Source organism: Crocodylus porosus, unplaced genomic scaffold, assembly GCF_001723895.1.
Source record: "Crocodylus porosus isolate Cpor-Errol unplaced genomic scaffold, CroPor_comp1, whole genome shotgun sequence".
Taxonomy (NCBI): Eukaryota; Metazoa; Chordata; order Crocodylia; family Crocodylidae; genus Crocodylus; species Crocodylus porosus.
In genome coordinates this window covers 222,559,134-222,586,097 of record NW_017728886.1, presented here as the reverse complement: position 1 = coordinate 222,586,097, position 26,964 = coordinate 222,559,134, and positions in this window count along the sequence as shown.

Here is a 26,964-nt window from a genome sequence, read left to right as displayed (position 1 = left end):
GTAGTCTCTCCCCTGACAAGGGCTCCACATTAACAACTAGGCAGAATCCTCTAGCTCCTTTCTCATGAGCAAAGAAGTCATTCTAAGCTGCTGGTGATTTTCAGTTCCTTCCAAACTGGGACAGATGTGAAAAAGGAACTTAGATATGCAGGGGGCCATTGTTTGAGCCATCCAGACAGGACCAAGTTTTGTTTCTTGAATTTTTAATCCATTTGTACCATATTTCCAAAATATATTCCCTAAAAGAATATATATAATTTTGTGCACATGCTTTTGCATGAAGATGGCTAGTCCTGCCTCCTGAATCTGAACTCATGGAAACAAATTTAGATCCTGGGAAATCCTGGTATTAAAAAAAAGCTTGCTGAAGAAATGCAGCATTGCACACCTGGCAGAAGCATGCATCACCTAAAACCAGAGCCAGGACAGCCAGAGGCATGCTTTGGCTGCTGGCCTGACTCTGTACATCCTGATTGCCACCAGTGCAGTCCCAGGAGGCCCTCAGGACCCCAGGTAAGGCTGCTGGGGCCAGCCCAGGTACTGGGGCCAGTTTCCCCTACCCCATCTAGGGCAATTTGCCCTGCACCAGAGTGCAAGTACAGAGTAGGTCTGTGCAAAGCTTTGATCAACCAATTAATTTGTAGGAGATTTGGACCAATTTGGCAGCTGAATCTCTGAATCCAAATTGAATCAGAAGACTCATTAATCTCTCTGAATTGAATCAGAGAGATTCGACAATTCGGCCATAGACACAGCTTCATATGTTTTTTCTACATACCTTAAGGTACCAGGAAGCTCATGAATGCTGAGATGGTGGGGTGGATGGAGCACCCCATGGGAGCATGGCGGGCGGGGCGGTCCCCAGCATGTTCAGCGGTGGACCCTAAAGTGGACCAGAAGCACTTCCGGTCCACTTCTGGGTCCACTGTGGAGCACTTGGGAGGCCTCCCCGCTAGCTTGGCAACTGGTGTCTCCTGAGTCTGGGGGCCACCCAGGGTCCCCCTGTGGCCAATTGCCAACCTTGAGGGGGGCATGAGGGGGTCCCCTGCACATAGAATGGTGGACCCAGAAATGGACCGGAAGTACTTCTGGTCCAGTTCTGGGTCCACCACCAAGCACACAGTTCTCCTGTGCTCTTGTGGGCTGCCTCATCCACCCCACCATCTCAGCATTCATGAGCTTCACCTGGTACCTTGAGGTATATAGAAAAAACATATAAAGCTGTGCCTATGGCTAAATAGTTGATTCTCCAAGTCAGAATTGAATCTTCAGATTTGGATTCAGGTGAATTGAATCAGGACAGTGATCCAAATCAGTGAATCAAATCACTGTCCCCTGAATCAAGCCGAATCTGAATCCAAATAGAATGTGGCCCACTTCACACACCCCTAGTGCAGAGGCATTGCCTGGGGACAGCTAGCAGAGGCAGAAATATGTGCTGCTGCTAGATGTCCCTGGGGAAACACATGTGAATGCTCATCTGGATGCGCCCCATGACAACAAATATTTGTGATAGTTACTCTATGTGTGTTACTGTTGATGGGAAAGAAAATTAATTTTTTTCTGAATTTCTTAATCATGTTTTCTTTGGTTCATTATACTACTGGTTGGATAAGTCAAGGAGGCATTAAGCAGCCTTTTCAAGAGAGAAAAAAAACCCTTAAAAAATTGAATCACATAAAGGTTTATATTGCAGCCAGAATAAGCCCTTTCTCATCTCTTGCTTTCTAATGGAGTGCCTTTCTCTAGCAATACTGGCATTATCAATGCCACTTCTTTAATGTATTCCTCAAGTTTTTGAGGTAATTATCTGGTCTTCAATATTCAATGCAGCCATGCCTCATCTAAGATCTGGATGTATTCAGGGTTTTTTTTTTTAATAATATTGCTCTCATATTTTGCCAGGTCAGCATGACACAACATTTTTCTATGCATCTGGAGTGACAACTCCATCACCTTATACTGTGTTCTACACCAGCAGCTGCTTAAAAGCAAAAAAGCATGACATGATCAAAACCATTCAGCATCTTTGTTCATTGTTAGCTATCCTATATTGTACTTTATGCTTGAGGCACAGAAGTCTTATTTAGGGTGTAATTTTCCACCTTTCTTATCTGTCTGTCTTTAAGCAGGTCACCAACCTCAAAGCCTGAGTGTAAGTAATTTTTCTAAGCCTGTCTATTGTTTCATATCCGCATAAAGGATGCAATCCTTTGAATCAGTCTATATTTTCAACTCTTGGTAGAGGACTGAGTTTCTAGTCCACAGAAGTAGCTATATATAAACCTTTCCCCTGTAGTTCCTCCCCCTAATAATCTGTCACACAAAACTTGGGCAAATAGATTTTTGACATGGAAGAGTGTCCTCTTCAAAAACATAAGCTGCCTGCACTAGCAATTTTCTCTTTGATTCTCATCCCTCCTTGGGTGCCTACAAGTATCACCAGATCCCAACATGGGTTTCTGAGTGCCTGGGCTAAGAGAGATGCTGCTTTGATTAGGTGTACTCCTCCAGTCTATTTTTTAACTGGATTTTTTGGCCCCCTCTTCCCCCCACACATGGTTTCTTTGATTGGATAGGTCATCATTGGAAAGAGTGAGCTTCTAAAGGAAGAATTAAGTCTGAAAAATATGATCACTCAGTGAAGAACATAGGGTTCTAATGAGGTGCCTAAATAAAACTCTTGGCAGGCACTATTTTTGCTGCAAGAGATACCAGATAAGCAGTATGAACATTTCATCACCTATTTTCAGGTCATGATAATTGCCAGGAAATTCAGAGAAATCTTTTACCACTTTGATGGGTCTATGAAGATTAATGGGGGGAAATGAAAAATTTATAAATTATTCCTTATCAGAGGGATCCCCAGTTCTTCATTACTATAGTCATAGAAGTATTTATTTTAACACCATTTAGTCTGAGCTCCTAATATGTGCATAACCGGAAACAACATTTCTGACAAAACAATTTTTTAAAAAGACAGCCAATTGTGATTTAATTTTTTTTAATGAGCTGGAGAATTCATCATAATCACTTATGTTATTTGCTTCCAGATTACATTTTCTTTACCTGACTGTCATCTCTGTGCATAGCTATGCCCACTTTTCACACCTACCTTTTGGCTTCTTATTTCACTTCAAATCTCCTAGACTTGTTTTCCTTTAGCAGACCAGGGGATTGGAAACTGGCTAATGTGGTCCCAATTTTCAAGAAAGGGAGGAAGGAGGACCCAAGTAACTATAAGCCTGTAAGCCTCACCTTGGTGCTCTGGAAGATCTTGGAGAGAATCATCAAGGAGCACATCTGTGGGGGGCCAGCAGGGGAGATCATGCTCAGGGGCAACCAGCATGGGTTCGTCAAAGGCAGGTCCTGCCTGACCAACTTGGTTGCCTTTTATGACCAGATGACTAAATCCTTGGATGATGGTGTTGCCATGGACATAGTCTTTCTAGACTTTAATAAGGCCTTTGACACTGTCTCTCACCCCATCCTCATCAATACATTAAGCAACTGTGGCATTGATGCCTACACAGTTGGATGGGTAAAAAATTGGCTGATGCAGCGCACCCAGAGAGTAGTGGTGGGCAGGTTGTACTCAACCTGGTGAGATGTGAGCAGTGGGGTACCCCAGGGCTCAGTCCTTGGGCCTGCACTGTATAACATCTTCATCAGCAACTTGAATGAGGGGATGGAAAGCACACTGTCCAAGTTTGCTGATGACACTAAGATGTGGGGCGAGGTGGACACACTTGGAGGGGGAGAGAGGCTGCAAATAGATTTAGACAGACTACAGAAGTGGGCAGATGAGAATAGGGTGGAGTTCAACGTAGACAAATGCAGGGTGCTGCACCTTGGGAGAAGGAAAGCACAGTGGTGGGAAGGGATCTTGGAATCATTACTGACTCCAAGATAAACATGAGCCGCCAATGCCAGACCACAGCTAGCAGGGCCAGCCATACCTTGTCATGCATCCAAAGATGCATCTCAAGCCAGTCCAGAGAGGTGATACTCCCCCTCTATGTGACTTTGGTCAGGCCACAGTTGGAGCACTGCGTCTAGTACTGGGTGCCACACTTCAAAAGGGACATGGCCAACCTGGAGAAGGCTCAGAGGAGGGCCACCCACTTGGTGAGAGGGCTGCAGGACAGGCCCTGTGAGGAGAGACTGAGGGACCTGAATCTGTTCAGCCTCAGCAAGAGGAAGCTGAGGGGGGACCTGGTGGCTGCCTACAAACTCGTCAAGGAAGATCAACAGCAAATAGGTAGAGCCCTTTTCTCCCCAGCACCACCTGGGGTGAAAAGGAACAATGGTAATAAGCTGATGGAGAATAGGTTTAGGTTAGAGATCAGAAGGCAATTTTTTACAGTTAGGGTAGCCAGAATCTGGAACTAACCTCCCAGGGAAGTGGTCCTCGCCCCTACTTTGGGCAAATTCAAGAGGAGGTTGGATGATCACCTGTCTGGGGACTTGTGAACCCAGCATTCATTCCTGCCTGTGGCAGGAGGTCAGGCTAGATGATCTGTTTAGGTCCCTCCTTACCCTAGCTACTATGAAACTATGAAACCATGACTTTTTTTCTAATCTCAGTCTCCCTTTCTGCCTTATACCGTACTCTGCTCCTCCTTCCAGGTGCCAGTTCTAGCCCCCCTCACCTATTTTCCCTGAGTACTTCTCCTTTACCAAATCTATTGTTCCCTTGTGAAGTCAAGTTTGTTAAGTTCTAGCTTGAAATAGCACAAGGATCAGTGAGAACACAATGAGCATTGAGGGGAGCATCCCTTAGCACTAAGTGGCACATCTACACGTGTAATTAATGTGAAGCAATAACAGAGCTTATTGCTCTGGATTTTATTGCTTCGGTGCATGCTGTTTGAATGTGCGTCTGGAACCACAACACATTAAGCCAGGTCAGAGCAGACTCAGCTGGCAGGGGGCCTCTGGGTGTCAGCCTGCTGGCCCAGGGCTGTTCCCTGCTGGTTTAATATGCTGCAGAGGGGCTGGCTGGGGCACAAGGTGCTCCAGTGTGGGACTAGCTAGAAGGCAGCCCCCACATTGAAGCACCCTTGTATCCCAGCCAGCCCTGTCAATATCTACACATGTCCTGTGGAGTAAAAAACTTCGCAGCAGGATAGTATTTGTGTTTAATTGGTTTACTGCAGCCTAACAGGAGTGCATGTGTAGATGTGTGACTTTTATTGTGGAGCTAAGTAGTCTACTCCACAGTAAATTTCTTGTGTATAGTGGCACAGCAATTAACATAAGGCAAATCATGCTCAGCCAGTGCAGTTTTGGGCTCTAACATACTCAGTGAAGACAAAACCTTTCTTAAAGCTAATTACCTGTATTGAGGATGTATAAAATGGCAGCTTTTTGAATTACCAAATATACTTACTGGCTCCAAAGTGTGGGAGCAAAAGGATTCCTTGACTTATGTGTTGTTAAAAAAAAATTGCATTGTAAGGTTATATAGAATCATAGAATCATAGGGCTGGAAGGGACCCTGAAGGTCATTGGGTCCAGCTCCCTGTATGAGCAGGAAAGACATCTGGGGTCAGATGACCCCAGCCAGGTGACCATCCAGTCTTCTCTTGAAGACCTCTAGGGTAAAAGATTGCACCACCTCTGGGGGGAGCTTGTTCCATAGTTTGGACACTCTAGTTGTAAAGAAGTTTTTCCTAATGTTCAGGCTCCAACTATCTTCCAGGAGTTTGTGGCCACTGTTTCTAGTTTTCCCCCAGGGCATCCTGGTAAACAGTTGTTCACTGAGCCCCTGATATAAGCCTTTGATATAGCAGTAAGCGGCAATCAGGTCCCCTCTCAGCCTTCTTTCCTTTAGGCTGAGGAGTCCAAGATCCCTCAGCCTCTCCTTCCATGCAAGTCCCTAATCATATGGGTGGCCCTTCTCTGGACCCTCTCAAGCTTTAGCACATCCTTGTTGAAGCGCAGAGCCCAGAACTGGAGCAATATTCCAGTTGCGGTTGCACCAATGTTGAGTAAAGTGGAAGAATCACTTCTTTGGCTTTACTAGAGATGCATCAATTGATGTATGCCATAGTTTTATTGGCCCTAGCAGCTACTGCGTCACATTGCCAACTCATATTCATGCTGGGGTCTATTATTACCCCAGAAGAGTGTGTGTGCGCGCACGCGCGTGTGTGTGTGTGTGTGTGTGTGTGTGTGTGTGTGAGGGAAAACACTTTTCCCCCTAACCTCATGGAAGAAGTAGAAAAAATATTGTAACTAGTTTCTAATATCCTAGCACAGACAGCTAGTGCAGAAGAGTTCAACCTAAGTGGTTAACATTTGGTTAAAGATGAGAACCAGATCCTATAACAGGAAATATCAATCCTGAAACAGAAAACAAGGGAACACATATGGAAAGCTTTACATGGAAACTACTGTAGTTCAAAATCCATGTAGAAGTTGCTACATGGAATCTACTCTAATCTAAAACTTTCTTTTACAGGCTTAGCAAGACACTTGCACAGAAATCAGAAGTGACAGGGTTGCGAAAATAAAGTTTTTAAAGCAATTCATCCTCTGATTCAGTCTCCGGACCCTGCCTATATAGGGGCAGATGTGGGGTCTTGAGGTAGTAGAGTTCACCTTTCAGTTCCTCCTCCATTCTTGCCATCCAAGTCAGCCGAGGGTCTAATCCTGCTGGAGCTGGGGTGTCTGGCTCCTTTTCCTAAGTTGGGTGGGCAGCCACAGAAGCTAAGAATCTGCTCCTGCCTAGACTCACTATTGCCCATATACTGGTTATCTTGCTTGAGAGAGGCAGTGATTTGCCTTGATTCAAAACATAAAGGAAAAGCTCATGAAAGGGAGCAGTGAGCAGAAAGATGTGATCATGTGTGTTCAGTAGTTATCTGTCTTTCAGCCCTCCCTTTAACCACCACCTGTAGCATTTGCCAGAGAGTCTATGACTTTAGGAACCTTTTACTTGACCCGTGGGAGCGATCATCCTTGACCATGAGGGATAGCGGCTCATAAGCAAAAGTGCTAATCTCCTCATTGCCTGAGATAATAGACATTAACTGCATATTTTATAAGCAGCCTCTAGTAGAAGGAATCAAAAGTCATTTAAGTAGGTCAGAAAGGGAGGCTCTATGTGATTTTTCTCAAAATTAAAAGAAGAATATACAGCAGAGGAATTCTTTCATATAAGGAGGTCCCCCAGGCAGCCTGATGACTGGAGGACCTTCAGGGAACAAATCAAGGTCATGAAAAGAGTAATTATACTCATTCCTCCTCACCCTCAAGAGTGAGCAACTAAAAACTTGCCTCAACATGAGCAGTAAGTTCATATTTCATCAAATATTGTTCTTTGGGATGGACATGCCTTGTTAAGTAGCTGTATTATGTTGGGCATCACCAAATATTTGTATAAATGTTCCCAAAAGCAGTTAAAAACTCTGTGTTCCAAGTCCAAGCACTTTAATAGGGTCTATTCATTGGAAAGGGTCTTTCCAGCATCAGATCACAGGCTTGTGTAGAACTAATTGTGCAGTTTTGTCATAAAGATGTTCACAATTGATGGAGGTCTGCATATTCCCATGGCTGCACCATCCATTTGTCAACAGTGTTTGCTGTAAAATAAAAAGATGAGCACATAAAAAATAGAACAAGTTTAGCAAGAATGTCTCTATTGTTTCTCTATTGGTTTTTGTTCAATTATTTTGGCATTGTTATGTAATGAAAGTGGTACTCTATTCATTTGATGCATATAGGAAGATAACCACATGGAATTTTACTGCAGAATTATTCAGCCTTCAGGCAAAGAAGGATAAGTGATAAAACTATTCACTTAAGCCCAGATCCTCGAGCCTGTAGCTCTCTTTCATAGCTGGCATGAATTATGATGCCAGTTACCTGTTCCTTTCCTCTCATTCCTCATGGGGCAAAAATGAATAGGGGCAGCAGAGGCAATAGCCTCTCAACCAAATCTTAAAGCAGAAGCTTCCTTTGACCTCACTGAACATTGGTTGATGTTGACGGTCAGTGCAAAAATAAAATTCTAGCCTGAAACTAGTAGTTACTGAAGCTTTAAAACTTGCTACTCAGAATAAGAGTTAGTATAAAAAGAACAGAGCATAAAAGTGTTTTGCATAGTGGCAAATACATTCTGCATCCTCCACATGGCATGTTAAAGCCACAGTACCTGCATATTTTCACACTCCCTGACCATGGTTGTTTACTGCATGCCAATTTAAGTCCAGCAAAGATCAGTGTGGTAAATATTAGCAAATACTGACTTTTAAAATCTAAACCACCATGGATGTAAACTAAACTAAATTTTCCTAGAGGACCAAAAATCTCATATGATACTATAAATGACTTGTGCATTATTTCCTTCCTTAATTCTACAATTTTATTCTTCTCTAAATAGATACACGTGCTTTGGTTGTATCATTGCACTGTCCTTGTCTTCCTTGACATACTTATCTCTTTACCAGGTAACTGTTGCAATTGTTTTGCTATCCATTTTAATGATAACATCAAGTAATATGAGAACTAACAAGATGTCATTCTTTCTTGTATGGAGAGGTCATCAAAAGCTAGATAGTGGATAACAGTCAACATGTCTGTGAACAGATAGGAGGAAAATGTCCAAGACAGCATTTCTATCATCAGGTTAAGTTAATATATTTTCAAAGCAGGAGTGTTTAAAAGAATCATGGACAATTTTAATGGGGTTAAGGGCCTAATAACTTAAAACATGCTCTACTGTTTTACAGACACTTTAATGTCATTTTTCATTTGTGATGTATTATGTTCTCCAACTAAGAAGGAAGTTAACAGGAAGGGCCTGGGCAAGACATTTAATGTCGTTCTGAGTCAAGGTATTTCTTTAAGATGTGCAATTTGTTTTTGTCGTAGTTGTACCTTATTTTTTTCTCTCAGAAATAACTTCCATATTGGAATTATGATCTTTTAAAAAGAATATCAGAACACAACACATTGGAATTTTAGTCATTCATACTTTTAACATTCTCTACCACCTCAAAGAGAGAAACATTTTTCAACAGTTTACTATTTCTGTACAATTAATAACAAGCTTATTATCTCAAATTATTGAAGCAGTTCCTAGATTTAGCCTGTCTTATATTTATATATATAATCTTGGTTGTAGGTTATTTTTAATCCAGGCAACTACGGGATCATATTCCAGTTAAATAGAAAATGTCAGAAAAAGGATTTTAAAATAATAATTTCTATTTTTTAAACACAGAATTTCTACTGCTACTCCATTGTCGCAGGGCACTTTTGCACCCTGCTCCTAGTAAGACTCAAACTTGGGAGGGGGAGATGTGTCACAGGGCACTGAAGGGCCTGCTCCTAAAGGACAGGTGTGGGTTGCTGGGGCAACCCCAGAGGTCAGCTTACTGGAAGGGGGCACGGCCTGGCCTTTATAAACAGCCTAGGCTGAGGCCAACCAGGCAATTCCCCTCTGGCAGTTGCAGAAGATGGAGCTGTGCAGGAGTAAGCAGAGCATGAGAAGCCTGATGACCTGAGTGGCTTAGGTGGAGAATACCAGGCAGAGTAACCCCTGGCCAGGATGGTAATGTTGATGAGCCTGAGGGCTTAGGGTTAGAGTTTGGCCAGGAGGCCTGAGTTTGTGTTGCAGCTGATTGGCTTATGTTTTTGGTTATTGTTACACCGGAGGACTGGGTGAGGGTGTAGCGGTTGGAGGAGGCCTCATGGGAGCTCCCCAGTAGCGTGGGGGGTCCCGGCAACATAGAGGGTGCTGTGTTTTGGGGTTTGTATAGACCCCGGCCCGAGTGGGGCAGTGTTGTGCAGGGTGAGGAGCCCAGTGTGGGTGAGTGACCCAGGAAGGTGGGTCTGGGGGCCAGGCATGACTACAGCCACCTGAGCCCTGAGCGCGGGGAGCACGAGGCACATAGGCCCCAGTGTGGGCAGGAATCGTGTGAGCAAGGCCTCAGTGTGGGCGTGGGCGCGAGTAGAGCCCAGGGAGGGCGATTTGGGATTCGGAGCGGGATAAGCCCCAGGGAAGGCTATTTGGGATTCGGAGCGGGATAAGCCCCAGGGAAGGCGCACTGGAATAAGAAGCCCAAGGGAGGGCGAGCGTACGGCTAGAAGCCTGAGGGAGGGCGAGCATACGGGTAGAGGCCTCGGAGAGGGCCGCTAAGGAAAAACCATTGACACAACAATGTCTGGGACAACTGAGAGGCTTGGGGCGTGGTATTAGGGGTGGTAGGAGCCACGCGTAACCCTGTGGTGGGAGTGCACTGAATCATCAGGAGACGGGGTACCGGCGGGAATACGCAAAAGGGTACCATGCAAGAGGGTAAAAGACAGCCTCCCTTTTATAATATTTTCCAGCAAGACATGGTGGGCGAGATAACGAGGGTGCGTAGACACCCACTTGACATGGTAGGGGGCGCCAGGAGAGATCACGGCTGCTCCTGGGCCCCCGCCCTGTGATGTCCATAAACACTATAAAAACTAAATGAGTCCTATATCCATCTGGTTCCAGATGACTGCTTTCTGCAATGCTGGACTTGCACTTTGGAAAGCAACAAAGTTCAGGTATTATTTACACAGAAGAGAATAACTGTACTAATATGTAAGTTATGTTGAAAACCCTTAACAGTGCACTGTGCTTCTTGCAAGTTACAGAAAATAAGAATATATTTAATACACTCAAAAAGGTTGCTATATTAGGAAATGTTGATTCCAGAGGACACTTGTCCATGGTCTTAACTCTACTTGATCTCATATTTGTCATAAGGAGTCTCTAAGCAAGTGTCCCCTCAGATCAGCTGCAATGCATATAATACATTTGGGGCCTAAGAACCCCAAATTCACTCTAGGATAAGAGGTCGTTTTCTTGGGCATGAATAAGGTACTGCATTGTTTACCTTAATATCCTTCCTCTACCCCAGCCCCAGGTAGGAGGGTGACAACAAAGGTTCAACTACCTGAAGAGGGGTTACAAAGAAGATAGAGCTAGACTGTTTTCAGTGGTGGCAGATGCCAGAACAAGAAGCCATGGTCTCAAGTTGTAGCAAAGGAAGTTTAGGTGAGTTTAGGTATTAGGAAAAACTCTAACATGGAGGGTAGTAAAGCCCTGCAACAGGCTACCCAGAGAGGTGGTAGAATCTCCATCCTTGGAGATTTTTAAGACAAGGCTAGACAAAGCCTTAGTTAGAATGACCTAGGTGGGGATGGTCCTGCTTTGAGCAGAGGGTTGGACTAGATGACCTCCTGAGGTCCCTTCCAACCCTAATTTTCTATGATTTTATAAAAATCACTGTTCAGTTTTGACCGGTTTGGATTCCAGGAAGGTAAGTGGAAGCTCAATGGAGCTCCATAGTTTTTTAAACTCAGTTTAAAAGATTGTTTATGCAGTATGAATTTTTTTTCCGCATAGGTACTGATTTACTTAGCTAGACAGATAAACACATCATACAACCTTTACTTACTTTCCTGACCTTTTTTTATTTTATCCTGTGTAAAGTAAGTTTAAAAAAAGTTGTTTAACTAAATAATAAAATGGCAACTAGCGGAGTGGTTCTCAACATGTTGCTCTCTAGTCTTTCCAAAGCTCCAGAAATTTGGGGGTTGTGGAAGAAGAGGTAGCATTAATTGCCACGGCAATGAATGCTGCCATTGATCCTCTTCTGCCAAGTTTCTGGGCCCACGGTGAGCTCTGTGGGCCAGATAACAAAGCTCCATATGCCAGATCACACTGTCATGCAAGGTTCCTCCACGCCAAATATGGTGCAAGGGGCTGAGCCTGTATGCTGGACCATACCTGTGGACCAACTCTATGCCTCGACCCCACATTGGATCTGGCCTACGAACTGGCCCTGTACCATTCATCTACCCTGTAGGCATAGGCACCAACTTGTATTTTTGCTGAGGTGGGGTCGGGGAGAATGGGCCTAAGATGGTGGATATGTGGAAAGTTTTACACATTTCAGGAAATAGCCCTCTTCCTGAGGTGGGCCAGGGCCCTTGGGCTGCCGTGCACTCAGTACCTCTGCCTGCAGGTTTGGAAGGTTGAGAACCACTAAATTAGCCAGTTGAAAAATGGTCAATATTATAAAATAAAATTTTACACACAAAAGGACAGTACCTGCAAGTGCTTAGAACAATGAACTAAGGATGTTTATTTACTATTATTTAAAATTTGCATGCTAGTTATGAGCAGTACTTAAACCTATTGATTGTTGGGAGGACAGAGATCTCTTAAATCGTTACCACCAGCAGGAGTGTAAAATATAGAGAGAAAGGAAACCTGACTCTAAGTTCTTTCCTATGAATACATCTCTAGAACCATGAAGTGCTTTGCTTTAAGTGATCAAAAATGCACTCTGGCAAATCCCCCAAAACACAGCTTTGTGAGTACTCTGAACTATGTAGAACTGGAAAAACGGGCTAAGAACACCTGCTAACAAGGACTACAGCTGAGTTTCAAAAGCACAGGTGTTTCATCACATGAAGAGCATCTGCTTGACCAGCTGTTGTCACCATTTCACTGCAAGCAGGCACCTAAACATATTCTCCCCAACAGTGTTATTTATTCATTTGGGGAGAATGATAGGTGACTAACTTCCAGGACCAGATGTGGCTGACCAAATTATTCTTTAATATAATAATCACAAGTGAACCATTGGCTTCAAACTTTGGCATGTACCCAGTATCTACTGGAGAGCTGACAGATGTATTGCTGGGGACAAGAGAAAAAATGTTATTTCTTGCACTGATGAATGCACAACAGTTGTTAACCCAAATGAGAGAGCATACTGTGAGAAATTTTAGTAAATATCCAAGAAATAGTGGTCACAACTGTATTGTGTTTGGTTGTAAAATAGACTTCTAAAATTAATAGCTGCTAAGCCATGATTTTTATTTTAGCTAAGGTAACTGCTCTAAATTTGGGCTGCAAAAAGGTGCTGACCCTCTGCAGCTCAGATTGAATAGAAAGAGTTTTGTGAGCAGCCAGCATTTCTGAGAATCAGATATTTTGTTTCTATTTCTAGCATCATTTCAGGAAGGTGAAAACTTTTGAGATGAGACCTAACAGAATTCATGAAAAGTATCTAAAAATATCAAGTCTCTAACAGAGGGCTATAAGCTTGATGGAAAATAAAACTTTAATGGAATGGCAAGCAAAAAATGTAGTGTCCAAATAAAGAGTCCTATGTCCAAATAAAGCACTTCAACACATCAATGCCTAAGCTGAGGTACCTTGCTGCTAGTAGACTCACAGCCCTGTCTTAAATGCTCAGAATTCCCAGTGGGGTGCGTCTACGTGAGGTGCTACTGTGCAGTGGTAATTGCACATTTATTTAGTATTTATATAATCAAGTAATAAATAAATGTGCAGTAACTGGGGTTACTGTAAAATAGCAGCACTGAACACCTGTTTAGTGACACTACTGAGCAGTAGTCTAATAATACTGCACTGTAGTACGTTAGCCCTGTTTGTGCTGTGATGCGCTACTGTGCAGTATTATTCAGGTACTGCACAGTTAGGAACTCATGTAGATGTGCCCACTGTCTGTGAAGAGTTAGGTGCCCTATGATGAGCCTAAAAACACATTTTGTCCAGTGGGGAACTAGGTAAGCTAGCAGCTAAAAATGCCAAGAAGGTGCCCTCTCCTTGGGATTCACAGCTTCAACCTTACCCTGGACTTAGGTGACTAAGCCAGATCTGCCTGTGAACCCTGACAGGATAGAGTTGTGAACAAGGTTCCCAGATGCTTGAAGTTGTTAGGATACAGGTGACTCTGTGCATGCGAAGCAGTACGGGATTTTAGATGCAGAAATTTAGGCACCTACATGGGGAGGTGGCAGCTGAACAGGGGTCTCTCACTGTACATTTAAAATTTTGATTCTCAAGTGGTAGTGAGGTGCCCAAGTGCTTTTGTCTATCTAGCAACACATGAACACTCTAAAAAGACATATAGTATTTCAGGGTGCCATTAAAGTCAATAGCTTTCCCCCTCTAGCAATGTCCCTGGATCTGGTATGTGCTCCAACCTCTACTATTCTGATTGCATGTTGAGAGAGGGTAAACTTGATCTGGCCACACAGCCCTAATGGTCCATTATTAACTCTTTCTGATGGATAATATAATTGGTCCTGTAGATTAGATAAAGATGATGTGATTTTTCCATTTAGGAATCTCTGCAAGTCTTGTGCTCTGGAAAAAAAGTTCTTCCAAACATAAGAAATGGTACATTGATATCTACTTTGGGCTCAAAACACCAACCAAAACAAACAGCTCAGCCATGAAAGAGGCAAGCACAAAATACTCCCTCCCACCAAAACAATAAATGTAGATTTAATAACAGTAAAAATACTCTTTTCCAACAGAGCTTTTACCTGAAAAGGAGTAGAATGCTATTGACTCCAGAAAGTCTGCTGGAAAATTCAATAATGCTATTGATTTTATGTGGAAAGTGCTCATATACTACAGTAATAGGTAGCAGTATAAAACCCAAAGATAGATAACTTTGGAGGGGTCTATCTATGGCCAAGTGCAAGGCCATACTGTCCCAAGGAAGGCTTTAGAAAAGAAAACATTTCCCTGGTGCAGAGGGGAATCCTTCACTGCTACAATTTATAAAATGCTCTCCTCTCGCTGCATGCTGATGATACCCATAAATTGGTGGAGAGAGGCTATCTCCGCTTGGGATGCCATATGTCCCAGGGTTTAGGAGAGAGACTGCAAGACTAGTTGGCTATTCTGCACAGAGATGGAAGAGGAAGATTCCAGTTAGGAAGCCATCTGCAATTAAAATCTGGCCCTGTGTGAACAAGGATTTCTCTGCATTTCCCCACCTATGTCTAAAAAGTTGAAAATTTGGCATAGAAATTCTTTTTTGGATGGAATTCAGTAGATAGAGTCTTGAATAATACTGTTATTACTAGATGTAAAACAAGTATGAAGAAAATCAACTGTATAATTTTAGGAGCTGATTTAAATGAATAAACTGCAATGTTCAAATAAGAAATAAAAAAGGCACAGTGGAGTCTGGGCGAAATGAAAATAAAAGACATAATTTATTTTGTTTCCATAGAAGAGATATTCAAGAGATTCTTGTATTGAGGATAAATGAGAAATAGTAGAAAAGGGGATAACATTTATCATTATTAATTAGAATATATTTTTCAAAAAGTACTAAAATTCTAAAAAAATTAGTAAAAAAGTACTAGGAAAATAGTCCTCCTTTCCAGTCCAGCTCAGGGTAGTGATCTGCCTTCCAATTCCATAAGCACTTAGAAAGCAGTTTGCAGCCCATACTTTCTAAGTGGAAAGCACTTGGAGTGAGAGGTTTTCAAGTCAGTACAGCTATATTGGCCAGTCCCTGCTCACTCCTTACATACCTGTACAGAAAGGAGAACAGTATCCATCAACTCTTGTCACTCTGTCTCTGCCTTTACCCACATACCGGGCATGGGCAATGCAGGAAAACAAGGCAATTATGGGCAATAGCAATATTTTCTTCAAATGACAATAAGAGTCCCCCTGGTAGGTTAAGGAAGTGGGAGCTCCAAGAATACCCTAACAGAAGCAGAAACAAGCATGAGCATATTCTAATCTGTAAACTTATTTGAGTCAATTCCCTTTCATGAGGCGTGACAACTTTATAACTTTGTTTGTGTAGCAAGTCTCTCAAGACTTACTGTTATACTGTTAAACCATTTTTCATTCCCTTATTGATCAATTCTGTTCAATTTAAATGTATGGAAAGCCATTGCAGTCAGTGGTTGTATTCATGGCTTCAAAGAAAGAGATTTTGGCTTGAATCATTAAGTAAGGATGTTCTTTCTTGAAACTGGATCCTGATGTAGAAATTCAGACAGGATCAGTGTTTGGCTATCAGAAGTGCTTTATTTTGTGAGGCCATGGGAGAAAAAGCAAGGGGCAGCTAATTCTCAGCGAGAGCAAGGCACAGACCCCTTTATATACTAGTAAGCCACATACAAGTCAAGCTGCCCCGTAACATACTCTTGGCAGTCTGACAGCAACTCATCCTGTTGTTTGCTGAACCAAGCATGGTTTTCTCAAGCTGTCTCCTGATAAGCTTATCCTGAAGGCTGCCTTGTTGTTGCCACTTGGCCTTCACCCACATCCCCCATCCTGTCCCGACACATATACACTTCTCCCAGTACTTTTCCATTCCTCATCAATCCATGCTAACAAAACTCTATTGCCGGACTTGGAAGCAGCACAGAGATTTCTCTTTGCAGGCCTAACAGTAGGATCAGGACCTCTTCTGCTGGGATTAATGTGCAGTTTCCATTGTTAACCTGAAATGAGTATTCTATCACTAAATACAAACTACTGTTCACAAGCCTTTGTCCTCAATATTAGCATCTGTTGAATGAACTAAATTAAAATTTTATATATTAAACTAACATTTTATTCTCATTGATAGAACTAACTCTGTAGTTTGGCATCATTTTCATTCTTACACTCAGTTAGTCTACAACACTGAGTGTTGCCCTACCTACAACAAAATTCTTTCCTGTCTACAAAAAAAATCATATTGCCTTCAGTAAGTGCATTGATGAACAAGGGCCATGGATTGTACTGCTGTGTGGGTAAAATTAGAAAACAGATTTTAAAAAGGTCATGAAACTATTTTCCACACCTTTTTCTAGCAGTCTGATGGTAAAACTGGGCTACCCTTATTAGTACAAGATACAAACCTTAGCCACAACAATGAAAGATACGTAATAAATTTATACAGGCCCATGATTCCTTTTCCTTTTAATGGATTTACAGAATAGCTATAATGCTGTGTTTAGCATTATATCTTATTTGCAAACACATTCTGCACACTTAGCTGATATAAGTTTTAATATCTTTAATAAAATGCTCTATAAACATCATTATTAAAATGCAAGTCTGAAAGCAAACTAAGGAGAATATGTATCCACTATCTGGGTCATAGTCTAAACAATTTATCATAGTTATAAATATTTAATGTATATGCATAGTGTGCTCTACCAAGAGCTCTTTGAGGTTTTTCAGTAGAATTTTTATTAGCAGGATAGTTAGGGTTTTTTGAGGGATGGATTTCTACGTAATGTATCCAGAATGGCATGTTTTATATTGCCCCGATTTTTTTAGTGACTGCTACATCTGATCTGCATCGTTCACAAAGGAGCAAAGTTGGTTTTCCCATCTACTAGTGGACAAACTGTTTGGAGTTTCAGGTAGGTATAGACATTCAAAAGGCCTGAGGCAGAATTGATCTAAGTTAGGCAGTGTTTTGTAAGCAGTGTAGTTTAGCTCGGTAACAAACAGAACACACATGGGCCCCTTGGTAGTGCAGGGGGGAGGGATTGTAATCTTAGGACATCTTTACACATGCCTGGAGGAGGGAGGGGGATGTTACTTAGGGTGGCTTTTGGAAGCCATCCTAAATAACACTTCTGCAGTGTCATGTATTCAGCATCCTGCACTTCAATATGGTGGCAAGGACACTTTAACTAAAACTCATCAAACGAGCCACCATTTTGAAACATGGGGACACTGTTATGCAGAGACTGATAGAGCGTTCTATTTAGAGCAAGTGCTGAACACATATATTGGTGCATTTAGGCAGGGTTCTGCCATTTTTAAACTAGTCTGTGTGTGCCAAACTTCCATTCTGTTATGGGTGTAGAATGGTTTCCAATCACTTATACCAGTAAAAGTGTGCTGTCTGTACCTGGCCTCAAAAGTCCAGCAGTGTTTTATATCATTTTTACCAATAAGAAATTTGCAAGAAGAGAAATCAGTTCCCTCTCCCCTAGCTGTGCTGGCTCTGTAATGTTAGCTAAGTTGAAGGGACAGCTGGCAGTGACACATATTTGTGCTTTGTGGTGATGCACAGGGGTGCTCATGCACCCCATGAGAGCACTGGTGCACCCCCTGATTGGGCATGCTCCTAGCTTAGGCGACGGGCAGGAGGGAGCACCAGCCAGGGAGTGTGAGTGCCTAGGTGAAGGGCTGCAGCCGCTTGCCAGTCAGCGTGCTTGGCCACAGGGGGACTGCCCCCCCACCCCCGATTGGAGAGATTGGCTGTGGGGGAATCCCCCCAGTCACTGACTGGTCACTGGGGGGCACATGCCCCCCTAACTAAGGTGAAAATGTTTGTGCTGCTGCTAGTTGTCCCTGGGCATGCCCCTGCATATGTGCGCTCTGGCACAAGGCCAATGGCCCTGGGTAGCATAGGGGAGGTCCAGCACTTGGGATCACTCCAGAAGCCTTACTTGGGGTCCTGGGGGCTTTCTGGGGCTGCAGCAGTTTCCCTACCCACCACCAAGAGCAGGAATATAGCCCAGGTGCCCTGGCTTCTAGCCATGGCCCTGTTCACAAGCCCTCCAGTGGCAAGTGAGAGCTGTGCAGGCAAGGAATTGTATTAACCTTTAACACATGACTGCTCACAGCATGTTTTAACTTTAACACTGTTTAATATTTCATGTTTATTACAGTCTTAAGTGTAACATGTAACTTCACCCCTATGTATTCACCTCTATTGGAAATACCATTTAAGCTATTGAACCATTGGTTCTAATTCCTCATCAGTAGAATGGCTCTGGATAAAACATCAGCTAGAAGTAAATTGTTTGCCTAGAGGAAATGATATTTCTTGGTTATAGTTCACCACATTCTTTCAATCTGTCAGGTTCTTCAAACACATTAATTAAACATTTCAGCAACATAAACCGCTGCCAACAACTGTTTTTCCCCCCCAATTTGTGTATATTTTTATTGAGTGTAACTTAGAGCTCTAAATGCATACTGAGAAACAAATCTGTGTGAGGCATCCAAGTCAGGTTTTTACACAGTGCCTGAACTCTATAATCCATAGAAAGATGTGGATTAAAGTAGGGCCATAAAGATAAACTTTTCATCTAGCATGCTTTCTACTATTGGGAGGCTATAATACACCATGGTGACTACATGCAGTTATGATATTTTGCTATAGCCACAATGGCCCTCTTCTGTGTAAATAAGTGTGGTGATAATATTCTGACTGAGAAGGGATAGGCAAGGCAAATTGAAGACCTGACCATAGCCAGCATTTATAGAATGTTTTTTTAATATGCAGAAGCTAATATTTGAGTTGCTTTAAAAACAACTTGATGAGCTTCAAACCCTTGTGAAGTCAATACCTCAGTCATGCCTCAGTTACTTTGTACTGTATATTCTCTTTATTAAACTTAATATTTTAATTTTGTGTTTCCTTTGTTATATTGCTTAGGGGGCTAGAAGGCTCAGGCTCACCCTTATCAACTGCATACAGCGAAATCATGTCATCAGCATCTATGCATATTCAGAAACAACATCAAATGTTTGTTTCATTTCTGTTGGGTTTTTTTGCTGGAATATATCACTGTCATATTTAATCTCAAATAATAATCTGCAAGATTATTAGCATCCCCATTTGTCATTCAAGGCATGTCCACACATGCAAGCATGTGCGCCTGCAGCAGTTCAAATAGAAGTGGTGCAAATTTGAGCTGGGGCTTTTTGTCTCAGCACACGTGCTCGGACATGCACTTTGGCATGGAGCAAAATAACCCTGCCTGGCTCCTCCTGGAACTGCTGCCAGGGGGAGCTAGAGCCCGGGGCCAACACCTGTGCTGTCTCCAGCAGTATAAAAAGCTGCCCTGTCCTGGCCCCATTCATTCAAAAAGCTGCCCTGGCAAGCAGCTCAGGGCTGCTTGCTCTCTGGAGCTTCTGGGGTCAGCCAATTGATACCTGGGGACACTACCCCTTGTGCCAGCTGGACTGCTGCAGCAGCATCCCAAATCCATTTTTAAAAATACCCCAAAATCCATGTTCTTCCACATTTAAAACAAAAAACACACACACACAGCTAGAGAGAGAGAGAGAGAGAGACAGTGATAAGTTGGGTAATGCTTTATTGCTATATTTACAATGTTAAAGCAATTTGGAAGCCTACCAGTGTCTCTACCATCATGACAAAATAAATTCTAAATACCTATATGTGGTGATGTGTGCTTTTGGTTTTCTTCATACATGATGGGTGTGTGGTGGGGTGGATGTGGTGGGATGTGGATAGGAGTAGGGCAATTGCTGGGGGCACTGTGGGTGTGGGGGACCTTGTGTGGGGGCTGCTTAGGAGAGGTGGGTCCTCTGGCCCCCACAGGGTGCAGGCTCCCCAGCACATGGAATGCCCCCCCACCCAGGGTCCCAGCTCCCCCTGGAGGGCCACAGACCCTATCCCCCACAGGGTCCAAGCCCCCCCTGCCCAGGGTCCCATCTCCACCCTCCACAGGGCCCCAGCCCTCCTTCCCAAGGTCCCAGGTACCCTGAGGGGCACCCCTCCAGGGTCCCAGGTCCACCCTGGAGGGCCCCAGCCCCCCTGCACAGGGCCCATAACTAACCTTTAACAGCAGCAGTGGGGGACCATGTGTTGAGCCCAGCCTGGTTCTGCCGGCCCTGGGGCTTCTCTCACTGCCCAGCCAGGCTGGTCTTGTGGCAGCAGGACACGGTGCGGCACATGGGGACTACGTGCCAGACCCAGCTGGGTCCTGGGCCCCCTCTGAAGCCCACCTGGGCCTGGCCCATGATGACAGGACACAGTGTGGCATGTAGAGTTCATGTGCCAGGCCCAGCCAGGTCCTGGGGCCCCTCTTCAGGGCAGCCAGGCTGGGCTGAGATCCTTGCAGCTTGCTAGTCTGGGTTTGCACCAGAGCAGGTTGCACAGCTCTGGCAGGCATGCACAGGAAACTCACCTCCCAAAGCCCTGTGACCCTCTGCGGTGCAAAGCTGGACTAGTGAGCCACATGGGGCTGGGCCAGGTCCTCACCCCCCCCCCCACAGGCACAGGGGGCAGAGGTGGGAGCCGGCTCTGGGGCTCAACCCATGCTGACAAGAGTTGGTGCAGCATGCAGTTCCCATGTGCTGTGCCGAGTCCTGCTGCCCAGCCAGGCCCTTCCTATAGCTGCAGAACCTGGCCTGGCACATGGGGACCACACAGAGCTGAGCCGGGTCCTGCTGGCCCTGGGGCTGTTTATGCCATCTGGCAGCCAGGCAGCATTGGCAGCCAGGCAGCATGAGCAGCCCCAGGGCTGGCAGGACCCAGCTCAGCTCCATGCAGTCCCCATGTGCTAGGCCAGGCCGGGGAACATGACCCACCTGGGGTTGGCAGGACACAGCTCAACTCTGCACTGTCCCCACATTCTGGGCCGGGCCAGGCAGCACAAGCTGTGCAGTTCCCCTGCAGCCTCAGGGACATCTCCCCCACATCTCCTTGCCACCCGTCACCCCTCTGACACCCATGAAACCCCCCCACCTTACCTTGGACAGCACCAGGGACATCAGGAACACCACAGAGATACCCTGGCCAAAACCAGAGCATCTCCTTTGGAGGACTGGCTCCGGGCACAGTCTTGAACCGTGTCTTGCTCTGCTGTATTGCAGAGTGGTTTTTTTAGACCCCTGGATATCCAGGGGTCTAATTTTCTACTTGCTACATGCTAGATGGATAGTCTACCCCTATTAGAAGGGGAATTCCAGAGGAAGATATACCAGGACACAAGGTGTGCTGTGTTCTGATATAGATCTAAGGAGCAACAAGTGTTAGATCTGTCATGTGCTTTGTGATATTGTCTGTGGCAGGCTGGTAGGGGGTGCCCTGCACTGAGCCACCTACCTCACTGCACCCAACCACCTTCCAGGCTCCAAGTGACTCCCTGGGGGTGCCTCATGTCTGGCTGAACCCCATTCCTGTAGCACACCCATTAGCCTGGGGGTAATGCCTCCACTGCCCAGGGTCTGGAGTGATCCTGGTTCTGTGCCCCATGAGAAACACAGGCCTAGTAGCCCCTGAGGGTACTTAACCCACTTCAAGAACTTGGGGTGCTTCCCTCAGTCTGAAGCACAAATATTGGTCTCCCTTAGTCAGCTGAATCAAGGGGACCCCCAAGGCATAATCTAGACCCTCTCCCAATAAATATCCCACACTAGATACAAAGATGAACTTTATTGGTTACAAGGAGTAGGTTTGAAATCAGGTACAGGGTAGAGCAATATCAGAGAAATCCCCTAGAGGAAACTGGCATGGCTAGGTAGCCTTTGTTCACACATCTGAGTTACTGAAAGCTATACATCTAGTTAGATCTCAAGTGATACTCATGAGTAACATCCAGAGGAAGGTGGAGATTCCCTTTGGAGGCATGCAGTTCATAGATGATGAGTTTCAAGACACCGAACAAGTTTCAGATGGTCCAGCTCTTCTCTCTGAGTTTTCATCATGGCTACTGCCCTTCCTCCTGGGCAGCCCTTAACTTAGACCTTATGACCTCATTTACCTGGTCCAATAGAAGCCAGCACCTGTTGGCTGCCAGCCAACCAATATGAAATGCATCACTGGTTGCTGGGTAGACTGGCATTGCTCAGAACAATAGGGAACCCAAGCCCCTCACTCAGGTATATGATGCCAATCACGTAGGCAGAGGGGGCAAGTTAACCCCTTCCCTCAGGAATGTATTTAACTCAGATTCAACTCAGGGTTACCTAAAGAGGCAATGTCTGTCTTCTGCAGGGACCATGTTAACCAAATTGTCACATAGCAGAGTTTTTGGGGAGAGACAAAGGTGGCATTCTGCTACATTGTCCATTTCTCAGATTGAGACAACTTTCTGCTCCTTGTGTGGTCTTGCCTACAGGTTGTCAAGATGTGCAGATTCTATGCATCCCTCCATGAAGCTCGAATTCAATTTAGCTTCTGTTTTCTTTGCCATGTTGTGAAACTACTCCACAAGAAAACCCCCGGAAGGAACCAGAATGCAAAAAATGTTGCAGCACAAGAAATTCTGCGTGAGTTCTTATTCTGATAGACACATTTTTGTCTATGGTACTACTTATCTTATGGTTAGCAAATTCATAAATTCTAAGAGAATGAAACAATTTAAACAGGAAGCACTATTTACTCCAACTGTTTGTAAAACTTCCTTGTTCTTTTTGTTGACACTTGTATAATGCCTGTCAAACAGCAGGAAGATCAATTATTCATCACTGAATATTTCAGATAAGGTCAGAAAAAGTCTCAACCTTACCAACATGGCTGAGTTCTTCAACAATGCATGAACAAGGTTATAAACTTTATGATAAAAAATCCAAGAGAAACTGTATCTTTTTTATTATTATTTAAATGTTCCCGACCTCCACCATATATAACTATGAAGAAATAGAAAAAAGCACCAACCCAAGCTATATTTTTCTCTGAGGGTCATTTTTCAGAAAGTGACTGTTCCCCTCAATAGGTTAGTAATTTGGCTGTAGCACAGAAAATGCAATCTCGGGGAACTAAATCCATTGATAAGTATACTGATTTATAGTCACAGATGTTCATAGACCTTTGGCAGGGAGGCAGACTTATTATTCTATGTGTGAAAGATAGATATGGACAAGTGAAACAGGATGGAGTCCTTCCTGTTGTGCACACTGATGGTGCATCCAGATGAGTGCACACATTCCTGTTGCCCCACCTCAAACCCCTTTGCAGGGCAACAGCCATGTGCAGGAAAGAAAAAATGTTCCCTGTGCTGCAAGTGTGGAGGATGTAGCAAGACAAGGTGAATACAGTCTTATTTTCTAAATTGCATAGTTTGTACTTTGCTAAACCGATGTCACATCTTGTAGAAATAGTATTTCTCAGGATTTCTATATGCCCTTAACTTGGTCATTTGGGGAAATTAAGTTTATTTAAAAGAAAGTGAATTAGATATTTAAAATAATAGATGAAATTTTTTAAAAAAATCAATAAACAACAATTAAAAAACAAGTTAACAGACCATATACCTGTCAAAACCACCCCAAATCTTTAATTTTATACATCCAAATTAAATTTACCTGTAGTGTGAAGAAAAATTAGTAACTGGATATTAGAAACCAGTAAAGAGAAAGACTCTGTGCTGTTTGTATCAAGTAGCATCAACTGGAGTATGGGGTAGTCATGGAATGAAGGATGAAGTAGTGAAGTAGTTTTAATTCCTAAATTCAGAGCTTTTAATTTAAAAGCAAATAGTGTCCAAACCTTACTGAGTCTTACCTCACAGCAGGCAGCTTGCTTAATATTTATCCTAATTAATCATAGTAATTCCCATATAATTCAGGAGTGAATTTCATTCTGTACAAATATTTTCATGATTCAGGAAAAAAGTGCCTTGTAATACTTCATTCAAAAGTAAGTTTAACAATAAGTTAAAAATACTTTTGGAAAGAGAAACTCAAATTCAACAACAGAGTATGAATATGTATAAACTCCAAGGAAAAAAATTACCAGCTTTGTTCTATTATGTAGCTGAACAAAATGCCAACATAAACCAAAAGAATAAATGGTGAAATGCAATTTTAAATAATAATAAAAAAAGCCTTAATGTTAGTAGCCTAAAGGCCATATCAAGCCTATCTGGAAAAGTTACTCATGGGGCTAGAGAATTCAATCAGGGGAACTTTATGAAGTTTCTTCAAATTCTTTCATAAATGATAGCATTTGTTCCTGTGCCAGATATTCAATCCTCAGGTTTTTAAACTTTCTAGTCTAATCCTGCAGATCTGGCCAGACACTACTGTCATTCAGAAGTAAGTTATATGCCTTCTTGCTGTTCCTAGCTCCTCGGAGTTATCCTGGTATCAGCTTCTGGAAAAAACCTGAAGCACCAGGCATTGAAGAGGGAGTATGACATGAGTTCTTTATCATTTTCCCTGGATAAGAGTGTGCCTGTCTTGCTTTGAGTATCCATTCATGCACCACCCTGGTGCAGGCAGCTAGTTGTGGACATGGAGAGGCTTTGTGCAACCTCTGACAGGGGCCCTGATCACCCCGAGGAAGGCCCCAGAACTCACCTGCCATGACTTTAAGTGTTTTGTCAGTGGTGGGGTCTCCCGTTGGCGGTCCCTCAAGGTTGGTTGTTCCACCTGATGGATATTCATTGGGCTCCACCTCCCCAACATCCCTTCCATATGCCAGCCTCCAACGGGCTGCCTGATCTTGGTGCAGTCAGCCCTCCGGTCTTCATGACTCTCACCCGTCACTTGATCTTAGGTATTGGGTCTACTCCTTTTCTTCCCAATGGACCCTGGGTCCAGTAAATGTTCCCCTCTTCTGAGGGTCTCTCCTGCCCTCTGCCAGTTGCCTGTCACTTCTTGTGGGTAGTCCTTCAATGCGCAACCATTGCCTGGATCTCTCAATGAAGAGTTGTGAACAAGCAAAATAAAACAACAAAATAAAACTAGAGACAACTGAGGAATGGGCACAGGTCAGAAGAAAACCAAAGTGGAGGATGCCAGGGAGAGAGAGATAAAGAAAGGGGGAAAAAAAGAAAAGGGAGGTAAAAAAAAAAGAAAAAAAGAAAAGAAAAAGAAATAATCAGGCTGAACTGCCTTATTATACTGGCTCTGATCTAAAGCCTGTGCCCTGCTGCATGCCCTGCTGCTGGCCCGCTCTCTGATGGATGAGAGCTTCTCATACTTCTCTCTCTGTGTCAATTTATGTCCCATGACCCAGTCTGCACGCTTCCGGTAGAGGGAGTGTCCACTGTCCTCTGTGTTCTTCCCCAATCTTCTTGGAGTGAGGTTTCTTCTCTCACATCGGTGCTGTCTGTGACTGGCATAGGGCTTTTCAGCAGCCGTTGTTCCCTGGGCGTTCCTGTCCACTTGGAGCTATCTTCATCTTGCCGGTGCTGGTTGCCGCTGGTGTGGAGAGCACCCACTACCTCCACTGCCTCTCCTGCTCTCCACTGCTCCCAGCTGGTGCCAGCTTTTATCCTGGCTGGCTGGCTGATCATCCAGGATGTCACCTGCTGGCCTCAGCTGTATATAGGCGCAACTCACAAACCACGTGGGTTTTCCTCATCGGCAGTGTTTGTCTGGTGTCTGGAGCCCTAAGGTAGATAAGTTCTCTTTACTTTTGGGGTTTCCCCTCTGGGGGTGTGTAGCCCCCATGCTGGTACCCCAGGACAGAAAGGAATTCTGGATTTCCATGCCTTTCCTAACTCTTAGCATGTCTACCTGCTCTTCACATGTAGGTTGAAGGAAATAAAAAAATGTTTTCAAAATAGTTTTTATGCCTATTTCTTGTGTCTTAATTATTCTAGATAGTACAAAAGCATAACAAGGCAGCATGGTGTCCAGGGTAGTAGCAGTACATCCACCTCACCCCTGAAGTCAGTGCTTGGGGCCACTTCCCTAGTCATACCCTAGTTATGATCTTGATTTGGTTCTACTTTTAGAAAGCTATATTATTGACTATGGAAGTCACAGAATTATGACTTTTATTTTATCACCAATTATTGATCCTTGTTTTAGAATTTATAGTACTGCATCCACCAAACTATATAGAAATTGATTAGTTGTTGGTGTTATTGCTCATTACATGGAACACATAATTGGTTTTCTCCTGAATAATATATATAGTCTACTCATATAAAGGATGCCAAAATCCCTGAATTTTTCTTAATTATTTAGGATTTCAAATGGACATAACTTGAAGGAAAACACATGGATTAATCTGCTGCAGAATGGTATTGTGAGACTCAATTTAATTAAAATTTGTAAAATGGCATGAATTTTATACCTAGAAAGTAATTTCATAGACATTAGGGCTGGAAGGGACCACAGAAGATCATCAAGTCCAGCCCCGGGCAGGAAGTTAGCTGGGGTCATAGGATTCTAGCAAGATAAGCATCCAATTTACTCTTGAAGGTGTTCAATGTAGGTGCTTGAACCACGCCCAATGGCAGGCTATTCCAGACCTTGGGGGCTCAGACAGTAAAGACATTCTTCCTGATGTCCAGCCTGAAATGGTCCTGCAGTAATTTATAACTGTTCGACCTCATCATCCCTTGGGGTGCTCTGGTGAACAAACGTTCCTCCAGGTACTGGTGGTCACCCCTGATAAACTTATAGGTGGCCATCAGATCACCCCTGAGCCTGCGCTTTTCCAGGCTAAAGAG